This window comes from Cavia porcellus, unplaced genomic scaffold (assembly GCF_034190915.1).
Source record: "Cavia porcellus strain 051 isolate PalLab524CR breed Dunkin Hartley unplaced genomic scaffold, mCavPor4.1 scaffold_30, whole genome shotgun sequence".
Lineage (NCBI taxonomy): Eukaryota > Metazoa > Chordata > Mammalia > Rodentia > Caviidae > Cavia > Cavia porcellus.
In genome coordinates, this window is record NW_026947513.1 from 13,812,671 (window position 1) to 13,825,639 (window position 12,969).

Here is a 12,969-nt window from a genome sequence, read left to right on the forward strand (position 1 = left end):
TAATAAAATTTAAGCTTCCAGAAGATTTAGATGAATTTGTGTCATATTCTATGTCCCATTTATATGTGTTTACTTTTTGTATTCATAGTCAATACTGATTAAGTGGTTTTCTTCTGGTCATTCATAAAATTAATACTGACAAACAAAAGAAAATTTGAGCAATTGAAAGCTTAGAGTATTAGAGATGGATTGAGCTCCACAATTTTTCTTATTTTGCTTAATTCTTCCTGACTCTACTGCCTCATGCAATGGGATGGTGACTATGAAAGAATATTTTCTTTGTGCAGAAACTCTTTTACATGTTATAGTCAAATCCCTAAAGTTATCATATTTAAAGGCTTTTTCTTTCCAACTTTGCTATAGTGATAACATTTGGATGGTCTATTTTAAAGAGGATATCGCCAATTTATTTACGTTCGAGAAGCCATGAGCCCTAAATCTCTCTCCCTCTTGTACTGAAAGATGTGCTGTGTTATTGTCATCTGCTCCACAATTACATTTCCTGTATGATTTGCTGGGCAGTAGTGTGAGGAGATCTGTAGCTAAGCTTGGCACAAATGCATTGTGTGATGAGAGTCGTGGGGAACATTTACAATGTTTGTACTACTGCAACTGCTGTTCAGGGTTTTCTTTTTCCTGTTCCAAACACTGGCCCTGACAGTGTCAGAGACAGCCAGTGATTTAAGAGTGAAGGATAGCACCACTGTTATAACTCTGGTGTCTTTGATGAATGGAGGCAGAGCAAGCAGGAAGGAAGGAACATGTGAATTAGGAGAGAATGGGTAGGAAGTGACAGATTTAAAGCTGTCTTCCAAAACATCAACCAGGTTACACTATGGGGTAAAAGTAAGTAATTTTAATTTCAAGAGGTTTTATGGACTGTCATGCTAAATTTGTTTGAAGCATAATTTAAACATAAATCACTATTTTTTTAAACAGTTACACTAACTTGGGAGAAAATTCCATTTATTTTTCTACTTGCATTTCTAAAACTTTCAGTATTGGTGAGCTAAGACTTGCAATATTGTTTCCCATATAAAAATACAATGTAGATGTTATCTCTGTTGCTCAGTTAAGTAATAATTTGGTAGTATTTTATGATCACTTAAAATGTTATAAAATGGTGATAAAACTACTATAAATGTTATGAACTTTTATTATATAAAACATCAAGCATTTATATGAAATATTCTATGCAGTTTCTTGGTGGTGGCTGTTATAAGCAAAAAATAAAGGACTATATATTTTCATTCCATTAGAACTTGAAAACGTTTCAAATAAAAACCTTGGCTGTAAACAAAATTGGTGAATAAAACAGTACAACACAGTAGGAGACAGTTCATGGGATTTAAGTTTCAAAAGAAAGGAATACTAAGTAAATCATGAATATTTTAATAAAGCATGTTTATGAATCAGTTAAACATGTTAATGATATAGATTCTTATTTTTTACTTCTAGCTGTATTTACACAGAATACAGTTAAATAACACCATTTCTTCTACATTAGTAAAATGTGTCTCTGAGGACCTAATTTACATGAAATATTAAGACTTCTCTAAGAAGGCACTCATTGTACAGCAGATGACAGTCATGCCTGCTGTAGAAACAATGAATCAGGCAGGGCAAAAGAGAAGAGAATATGTCTAAGCTCCACCCCATATTCCAGGGATTTGCACTTCTTCATAATGAACGGAACCATGTCTCTGAGAAGGAAATCCCGTCATTTCCAGTATCTCTGTGATACATGAGATGCACAAAGAGCACTATTTGGGGCAAAGTATAACAGTCAATCACTACAGAAGGTATAGTGATCCTCTCTTGTTCCACTTGGAGAATGTAAAAGGAACATTAACCGAATCCACATCCACAGTGCCTGCCATCTAGAGGGTGTGGCATCTGCACAACAGAGCACTGACACCAACAGGATGTTAAACTAGAGCCTGGACCACGGCTGCCCTTGCAAAGTGCCAGCATGGGCTGCAGTGAGACTGTGGTCCTGTGCAGGGCCTGTCGACAATGAAAGACTCAGGAGTAGACTACAAAACAGAGACCAGTAGATATTAAAAAAAAATCACAATTCGGGATCACAAATACTTTTTTGAAAATCTATGCTTTAACCTATGTGTGTATTTTTTTTTTTTTTTCTGAAAATACTCAAAATACCTTTTGGTGAGAGTGTGGAAAAGTGATGACATGTAAGTATCACATTCATAGGAAAGTCTCAAATGCATCAAAACATTGCTTTTATAGTCAATTTTCCTCCCTCCCAGAATCAGAATCTTGGAGAAAAGTACACAGCAAGACTTTCTCTGCAAGGTCTAGGAAAACAGGGAAATCAGTATTTTTGAAGAAGTTAATAAGCTGAATGAGATCACTTGGGCCTTAGGGAGGCTGAGTTACTATGAATTTGAATCTGAATTCCTTTGTAGGAACCACAAACTGACGATGTTTAGCCAGAGAAGGATGATCTGGGTTTTATGAGTGTCTAGTTCAAGTTGTAATACTTCCAAAATGATGTTGGTTGATAAAATTCTAAACGTGCTTTCTACATTGTGTTGTGAACTAGACAATGTGCTTAGTGAGAACATGTGTATTTCTAGTAACATAGTGTTTCAAATTCGTAAGTTAACTGTTGAACTAAATCTTGAGATTTTTATTTATTTATTATCTATGTAAAAGTTGGCGTAAGTGTTAACCTGGAAGGACCTTAGTTTCCAAATTTTAAACATATTAACGAATAATAATAATAGTAATAATACCATTCATGTCATGTTTCTGCTGGGGTTTTACACATAAATATACAAAGTACTTGCAAAAGCATACATGCTAACTATTCACATCTCAATGTTATAATTGTTTCAATCATCTATTTTTCAGGTTTGACACAATAGTCAAGAGAAAAATAGTGTATTAGACATTAATTTAAATGCTTATACATTACAGAATATTATGTGGATGAGTTTTATGTTGCATAGTACTGGATAACTATCTCAAATAAATATTTTATTTGGTTTTTAGAGTTGAAACTAAAGGAAGGAAGTCTATCATGGTCTAAATTCATTGCTATATCATCATTATGATGATAATTAAATAAGAAATATCAGCAAAGAAATGAGTTTCAAAGGCCAGGGAGTTTCAGTGTATTAGTTGAGTTTGTGAAGTAGATGTACATTCTGGCATACATCTAGGTTAAAAATTATTTCATATAAGAAATGCAAGCTAGAAAGTCATGAGACTAGTATTAAATACATAGAAATGAGAACAACCAAATACCTGTGTAACAGTGAAACCATGAATAGACTTGTCAAGGAAAGAAGAGAAAGATAAAACAGGAGCCTGTGAATCACACACATAAAAAGTTTGGATACAAAGGAAAGCAGACCAAAGGAGGAAAGAGCTTGCTGGAAAAAGAATGTTGCATAAAAGAAACACTTTTATGGCATATATAATTAAACTTGCCACATGTTTTAGAGATACTAAAGGAGATGAGAACTAAAATAATAATTATTATGACTTCAAACAACAATGAATTTGGCAGTGAAGTAGATAAAAAAACACTACAAACAAAAGAAGTACATGTGTTCAATGCTAGCATTGGTCACTAGTAGATAACTCACTTCTTTCAGACACACGAATAACTATCCTCTCCAGAGACTTATAATAAGTGAACAAGATCTGGGAACTCATCAATCTGATTTATGAAACATGAAGAAATAAAATATTAGTTTTTGACTAATATATTCAATGACCAGTTACCAAAAGTCACTTGGTATCTTCTCTTAATACTGTGACAAGGAAAACTACAGGATAGAAAGGTTGCAGAAATATGAGCCAAACTATCCTAAATGACACAATGAATCATGAAGAAACTGAGTTAGTCTACGTTACTCTTGTAGATGCCTTGTGATAGGTGTCTACCAAAATGGAGGGTGGTGGTATGTGAAGTAAGCAAAGTAGCTTTGATCTGAGACACTCAATTTTGTTATAACTAGGAAAATGGATAATCAAAACAGAATCCAGGACTAATGAATAGAGGAAATGTTCAGACAAGATTAAATTTTCAACTCTTTGGAAAATTTTATGAACAACACTCACTAAACATAAACCAGGCTTATAAATCTGTGATAGGTACTCAAAATTTAGTCAGGAGAACCACACTGACGAATAATGGGGATGGTGAGCATATCCAAAATTGTATTTGTTACACTCAGACAGTTTAGTGATGAATTACTACTGTAATGGATGATAGAGGGAAAAATTACTGAAGTGTTGAGAAAAGACTACACACTATAAATCAGCATACTCTTAAGCCACAGCTAAATGTAAACATAACTCAGAAAAAGTATTGGTTAACCTCATCTTCAGGGTACAAGTGAAAGAGGACAAGAGATATTTCATGTTTCAAAAACAAGCTGGAATTTTGATTGATCATGAAAGAGTATTTTAAGTATGTGCATTTTATTGAATACAGTATGTTATAGGTATATATATATCAGAAACATAGAATGGTAATGTAACTGAAATCTTTTTAAAATTAGGGAAGTTGAAAATTATCAGTTTTTATTTTCTTTGCTTAGAATTTGGACTTCATGCTAGGGAACAAATGTTCCTGTGAAGTCTATTAAACAATACAGAGGCATAACGTTTGTTACATTTTAGGAAGATTATATCACCCAATGCAAAATTTAATACCGTAAGAATTGTCAATGTTTGCATACTTGACAGACTTCTATATGATTCAATTTGTTTGTTTGTTCTGTGGAGTTTAAGAATAATTTGTGAGCTGATATTTCTTCTTCAATGCTAGTATGCTAACATCATTGATACAAAACTACCAGCTAGTTTTCCATGCTTATGAAAAGTTAGTTTAAGTTTCATTATATGTAAGATTTATGGCTACTTTTCATAATAGATATACGGAGAACAACAGATCTCAAAAAATTTTGAGAAGAAAACAAAAATGTCAATTTAAAAAAATAGATTGCCAAATGATTTAATGTCACTACAGAACAAAAGCTTCTGTGCAATATGGAAGAGTAAATTCATAGAATAAACATTTCCTTGTGTATCATGCTCAAATGTACTTGGTAATTTTCTATTAATGAAAGTTTTATTCACAAAAGTATTTCAATATAGACTTTAGCTTCTTGAAACAGTAATGCATCATGCAAACAGTAATCATGTTTAGGATTTTACTATGATTTTCTCCATGTTTATCAAAAAACAACAAATTAATAATACCTCGTGTTTGGCAAAGTGCTCTAAAGATTAATATAAATAGTTGAACAAGTGAACAAACAATACCATTTGTTTAAGACAATCTCCAAAGTAAGTTCAATTGCCATTATAAGAAAAAACTTTTTACTTAATGATAGTTGCTTTTTCATTTTTAATTTCATGCTATCTTAGCATTAATTTAATCATCAATCATTTGCCATCTGCAGTCTAACATTTTTTCTATTCTTTCATTATGACAATTTTCTCACGATAATGATTATTATGTTTCCCACAAGAAGATTCTCAAGGAGAAAGATTATTTTTAATCCTCAGTAAATATATTTAATAAGATTGTGTAAATGAGAATTTATTTTATAAAAACTCCATCCAGGTCACTAAGAGGCAGCATTTCCCAAGATGCTACCTAAATTGAAATACTAGTCTAGCTGTAGCTAGCTGTTATATCTGAAAGGTTTTTGAAGAATATTCTAATATTTTCTTGTGAAGATAGTTTATAGCTTCTAGAAATGATCTTACATTGAAGGGCAAGTATAACATCAGAACAAAAGAAAACATAAATACTGAAATAATGTTCTCTACACAGGGAGTCTTTGCGGTAAATGAGGGTTTTACCAACATTAGATTCTCAGAATATCACTATATATCACCAAGAATGGCATTGTCAGAAGAAATAACTAATATTTTAACCTGATTTATTTTTCCAAAAATAGCCAACTACAAAATGGCACTGAAACATCAACTCACTGATTACATTTCCTAGCTCCATGTTTGCGTAGTTTCTACTAGATCATCGCAAATGTCCAGATGCAAACAGTTCTACTGTAAAAAAAAAAGTGTATTATAGCAGTAAGTTCACAGAGATTAATGGTATAAATTTATTTAGGAGTACAGTATTGATAAAGACTCTAGGAAGATTTTAAGTAACACTGAAACTTTAGTTTCAAGCTATAAGTTTGTAATATGTAGTAAAATCCTATCTATGGTGCCACGAAGAATTGAAATTAAAATAATTACTTACAAAATATATTTATGCAAACCACAAAGAAGTATATTAGACTAATATACTTCTTATATAACATAGGTATGAAATAAAGTAATATGATGATTGGAAATAATGGAGTTAGCAAAAGGTAAACTAACATTGTCCATGGTTATAAAATATAGACCTAACCTCTCTAAAGGTCTGAAAACTCTTTAAAACAAAATTCAATACAGAGGTCAACTCGGAAGGATCAGAAGTAACAAGAAATGAGTAAACCTCATTTATTTTCCAGTGAAGAACACTTGCACCTAAACTAGTGATGCGGCATTCATGTTGTGCTGACACACAGACTTTCAAGACTTATGGCTAAAGCTAGGTTCAGGAAAATAATAATGTGCAACTTTGCATAGATTTGAAGGATGATGGCAGCATCCGTGTCACATTGTCCTTGCTGACTAAATCAGTCTTGTTTATTGGAATCCACTTTAGGGGCAAAATTTTGCAGAACACTGAAGTTGAACCTAATCGATAAAGATTTAATATTGCCTTCGGGATGCTATTCTATAGAGAAATCATTTGAAGTCTTCCATTTGTATCACATTTATGACAGGGTTATTTACAAATGTTTGTGCTCTTCTGTGAATTTGGTTATGTAAAGCCAAAGAGTTTCTTCACAATTCAACATTTTTTTCTTCTCTTCTTTTTTACTTAAGAGTAAAAAATAAAAAAAAAAAAACCCTAAAATCCAACATTTAAGGTGAATATTAAATAGCAATTAAGAATATGATGCTATACTTTTAAGCCTTTCATTCTGCTTATATATTTGGGGAAGATTCTGCTACTCATCTTTCAAAAATATTATAGTTCTTTCCTTTATATTATCAGACTCTTTGATCTATGTGAATTCAAATTAGGTCCAATGATCAGCTCTATATTTTTCCTTGGCAACCAATAATAATGAATAAAATAAGTTCTAAGAATGTAATTGGGTTTTTTCTCATTACATATCATATCATTCTTTCCTGGTACATTAATTTTATGTGGGCTAGAAAACATAAGTGGTGGCTGATATTTTTTCAACTTGAAACCATAAAAGGATAATTTATCCTTTGCTCACTTGGCCACCTATAAGAGAACACACACACAAAAGAACTATTTGGTTAAGGTATTGTATCAGATGTGCTATAAAATATATGTTACAAATTCAATCCTCACTGAAATTACATTTGATGTATATAGTATTGTATTTCTTATAGTCATTTGTGCTATACGTTACTTTATCTAATGTCATTAATTTAATAAATATGGCTCATAATATATTTAAATGAATATAGTTCATTTAAAACAAATCTTGCAATTACTTACCAACATTAACAAAAATAATATGGGTAAGTTTGAGGAAAAACAGGTATTTATTGACTGTATATTATATGTAAGACTCTGTGGATGAAATCAGTACAATTGCTACAAACAATACAATTTCCCTTTGCCAAGAATTTTAATTGTAGTAACTATATAAAAAATATAGATAATTGTTATAACTAGCTTTGTCTTTACTATTGCCAAATTTATTAGAGATAACAGATTAAAACCTGGAACAATATTCCTACTAACATATGACCCTAGAATGTGACAAAATATAAAATAAAATATTACAGACATATGTTGGTCTTTGACGAAGATGAGATAATTATTGAAAAGAAAGATTTGAGTTTAACCATGAGTTTATGGTTTATATTGTGAAAGAGAAAGGCAGCAAAACAATACCTGGAAATATGACATTAAGCTAGTATTTTTATAAAATATCCAGTACTGTAACATGAACACAAAATGTGTTTTCATACAAATCTGTAAATTCAAATTCAGTGTGTTTATAATAAAATATTTTTTTCAAAAACTGAATTAAGATTTTGCCTTTTTGTATTTTAGTTTTCTTTTCCTTTCCTTTCCTTTCTTTCCCTTCCCTTACCTTTCCTTTCCTTTTCTCTTCCTTTTTCATATTATATTTTTTCTTGATCTTAGGGGGAATTCTTCAGTTCCTCATCATTAAATAATTTTGCATAAAGGATTCTGTAGATGTCCTCTATCGAGGTAAGATTATTTCTTCAACTATTTTGGTTGTTTGAAATTAGAGTTTGCAGTTCTCATTTTTTCTTTTCTTTTTGTTTTCTTTTATTTGTACTTCTGAGATAGGCTTTCACTATGCAGTTATGACTGGCTTGAACCCATTTTGGAGTCCAGGCTGGCCTGAAATTTGTAGCAATCCTCCTGCCTCAGGCTCTCTAGTGCTGGTATTACAGGCATGAGTTGCCATGCTCAACCACCTTATTGTATTTCAAATCACACTGTATTAACATTTACTGTTTTGGTGAAAAACTGCACAACTTGATGTGTTTTAAACTATTTCTGTAAGACTTGCCATTTGACATTTCTAATCCATTAATATATTTCATTTTATGTATCATCTTTGCATTTTTCATCATTATTTAGTAACTTTTAGCATATCAATGGGGTATATATTGGACTTCATTTATTTTTAAATATTTTACTACTTTTATGAGTGATAATTTAGGTAGAACTATTTTTTAAATGTTACTAACTGTTCACTGATAGAATATAAATACGTTGAATTTTTAAATATGCTTATGCATTCCAAGACTGAAATAAACTCAGTCATTAGGTTTGCAATCCTGAAATTTAATTTTTTTCCTTGTGCATATTTACAGTTATATAGTTTAATTTATGCTTATCCATTCCATGTATTTATTCCTTTTTGTGTGTTATTACGTTAGACTTGTAGTAATATGTTGAAGGTGTTCATATTGTATTTGTTATTGATCTTAGGGGGAATTCTTCAGTTTCCCATCATTAAGTAATGTTATATAGGCTTCAGTAGATGTCCTCTATCCGGGTAAGAGTATTTGCTCAACTATTTTGGTTGTTTGAAATTAGGTTTTGTAGTTTTCACTTTTTAAGAGATTCACCCTCCTTGCCTAAACTGTGAAATTTATGTACATAGAATTTTTGTTTCTTATAATTTAAAAATAATATGCATAGTAATGTCCAATAGGTTATTGAAATTATTATGTTTTTGATTTTTTAAATAAAAAGAACAGCTAATAGCATAGATGCCATATGAAAACACAGTTCTGAAATTTCTGACATGTCATTGAAGATGTATAGCAGAACCAAAATATAAGTGGGCCTTAGAAATAAACACCATGTAGCAAATTCTAAATTCTTTAAGAAGGCAATTAAATGGAATATCCAGAATTACACTAATTAGCATTTCTTACTACTTACAAAACACTGTTGCTGAACAAATCTCCCCCACTAGATAATTTTCCACATTCAATTTGTTGTCTTTGTATGCAAGAAAAACTGAGATACATCATTCATGTGCTCTTAGCAATCCCTTTCTCAGGCCTCCTGTGAATCTGGGATGATGCTTCCAATAATGAGATAGTAGGATTTACCTGTAAAATGTATTTTCTCTAAACACTATCAGAAGAAAGGGAAACACACATTGTACCTTGTTCTTCCCTGTGATTGCACGTGCTTTTTCTTCCTGAAAATATTTTTGTTACTTTGTTCATTACAATATTCTATTCAAGTTCTTTAGTTAGTGGACAGATGAGATTTAGCATGCAAATGTAAATAATTCAACACTTATTTCATCTCAGCAGTCTTAAAACTGCCTGACCTCTTTTATATGCAGATATATGTGTATGTATTAATGTCTGATATATAAGTGTAAAATCATAGAACAAGATAAAATTTGAAGTAAAATTTTAGAGTTGTAAAATATGGAATGCTTGCTTTCAGGAACTACAAATATGGTCATTCTATCTTTAGTTGAGCTTAATAAGCATAAACAAGTCAATTACATGTAAGCACATAAAAAACTTTCAGCAAAATTATAACTAGATGTCAAATTTTAAATCTACTTTTTGCTTGTTTCTTTGATTGTTCCCACTGCTCTTTAGTAGTTTTTACAATCATTTTTATAGACAGGGAATGCTATGTGTTAGATTTATAATGTTCAGGGAGAATGACTAATACAAGAGATGTAAATTAAGTAATAATGAAACATAAGTCTTTTATCCTTGGCAAGAAGCACCAAAATCACACGGTAATTAATGGCAGCTATTTTCACATAGCAGTTGTGCAGCATCTCTTTCTTCCTGGAAGTTGCTGAATCAGGCCATGCAGCAAAGTTGATGTATACCTTCTGTGGAAATGAGATGTTTTAGATGCACTGTGCTCAGATGGCAGGATGGATGACAGTATGAGATACAATCCTTTCCTGTTTAATGCAACACGAACCAATCTACATTCCAGAAGTCATTTGATTTCTCCCCTCTGTAGTGCTATTAGATAGCAACCAGCTCTCTGGGGACTCCATTCATGCTGAGACTGCACTAGCTAGCGACTCTATTGCTGAATCAGTCTGTAATCAATCTTGCATCCTACTGATCTTCTTTAGAATTTTTATTTTGATCACCAGCTAATGGGAAACACAGTGTGGTAAAGAATAATATAGTTTCATCTAATTGTAGTTCCATTGAATTGGCCTCTGAGTACTGTTGTATTCACCTTTCAATGAAAGTGTTTATAATGCAGTCAATTTTGAAAGTCAAAACAGATAATTATTTTAGACTTAACTTGATTTACCTTGAGCATAAATGCATCATTTTCAGAATTTATGAGTTGTCAAAGCAAATGTGAATTTCTAAGATCTAAATGTAATTTTTTTTCAGTTCCCTATTGATGATCTACTCAAATGCAGTCATGAATGCTTGAAGTAGTTATATGGGTTTCATAATTAGGAACTGCCTACTCCAATATGTGGATGAGGTAAGGATGCATGTACCTAATTCATTTACAGGCTTTTAATAGTACTGTCATAACTAGTTAACAACATTTCATAAAAAGCAAATTGTGGGATAAGAATGTCACCAGATACCTCACTTTTCTATTTCTATTCTATGCTATATGGAAGTCTACAAAACAGTTCAGGCATAACACAGTGGAAAATAATACAGGCATTAAAAAGAACATGGAGGCAAATTAAGGTCAAGATACATGTTCTGACAATTGTGTTAACAGAAGATTTGAGAAGGCTGGATAATACAGATACTCAAATTTCTCATAAACTCTACTGTGCAGAGAACAAAACCAGAGAGTGATTGCGGATGTGTGAGCTCATTTTAAAATTTGTTAAAAAGAAGTAGTGAAGATAAAAGATCAGGAAGGCTGAAATACTGAACAAAGAAGAGGAAATACAAGTACAATATTAAATTTACTACTGCTGTGAACAACTGGGTCTTTCCCAGCATGCTCCAATAAAGCATATGGTTTCTTTTTAGGAATGAGCACATAAGACATTTATCTACAATTTCCTTGTCTTTCAGACAATAGTTTTCCTGGTTAAAATACCCCAATGTTCATATGAAGACAATGAAAAATGTCCTCAGCTTTAACACAATCTCTGGGCAGAAAATCTATAAGATGAGACACAGATTGCTTCAAAGGGTCATTACTTTTACATATGAATTCTGTCAGCCACACCTACCAAAAAACTGGTGAGCCAAGTAAGTACAGCACGGGGCCCCCAAAATTGAGATGAATTCTACTTGCCACTTTTTAAATTTGTGAATTCAGTAACATTTACTGTACTTTATAATCTCAAGAATTCTTGCCAATTAGGTCCTGGTAAAGATGGTGGGTATATAAATGCAGAATACAGAGGCTTCCTGAGACAGACAACTCAGATGCCAAAATAACACATCATGGGGAGTCCCAGACAGAAGAAGATGGATCCTCTAGACCTAGGAAGAAACTAAAGTGAAAAGAACCAGTCAAACACGCTACTACTGAGCCAGCTATGATTCTGTTCTCCCATGCACCCGAATTCCTGCTGCTTTGACTTATTGGAACTGCAGTCGCACTGAAGTGCAGTTGCACTGAAGTCAGAGCTTGGTGAGCCCAATGGAGAATGAATGAGGTGAGTGCCAGCAAAAACCCATTCCATGGGAAAGGAGCACCAGTGGGATGACATTTTGGAATTGGACAAACTGGCAAGAAAAAGGAACAGCAGTGACTTCAGTCAGTTGTTCCCTTCCCAGACAACATTGGTGGGGTATGCTTGACCTGATTCACTCCCCTGGCTGAGACCCAATAAGTTGTCCTAAACCAATTCCCTACACATGGTGCATACTAATGCAGTGAAGGCCTCAGCAGGTTGACTTATCTGGAGGGGAGGAGCCAGCGTATGCTGCCCCTGTTTGTACTTCAATAACACACTAGATTGGGCAGGATCACCTAGCCAGTGTGCTTCAGAAGAACCATAACCAACAAGGAAATGGATTTTGACCTCCTCTATATGCCTGTATGAAGAAACCAAAAACATGAGAAGAGGAAGCAACAACAACAAAAAAAAAGTCCCCAGCCCCCTGCCTGAGAACATTGATCCAAGAGAGGTAAATACAAAACAGATTGAGGACAGCATCAAGCACAGCATCACTGGGCATACAGAGATTTCTTGGGGACATCTTAGATGAATTCAAAAGTGAAATATTTAAACAAGTAAACAAGATATAAGTAGATTGATAAAAGAAATGCTAAGCACCTCTCAAGAAGACACAGATGGAAGAACAGAGGAGCACAAAGAAAGGAGAGAAACATTTGATGAAAAATATAAAGAAAATATAGAAACATGAAGCAGGTTCAAAGAGATTACCAGGAAA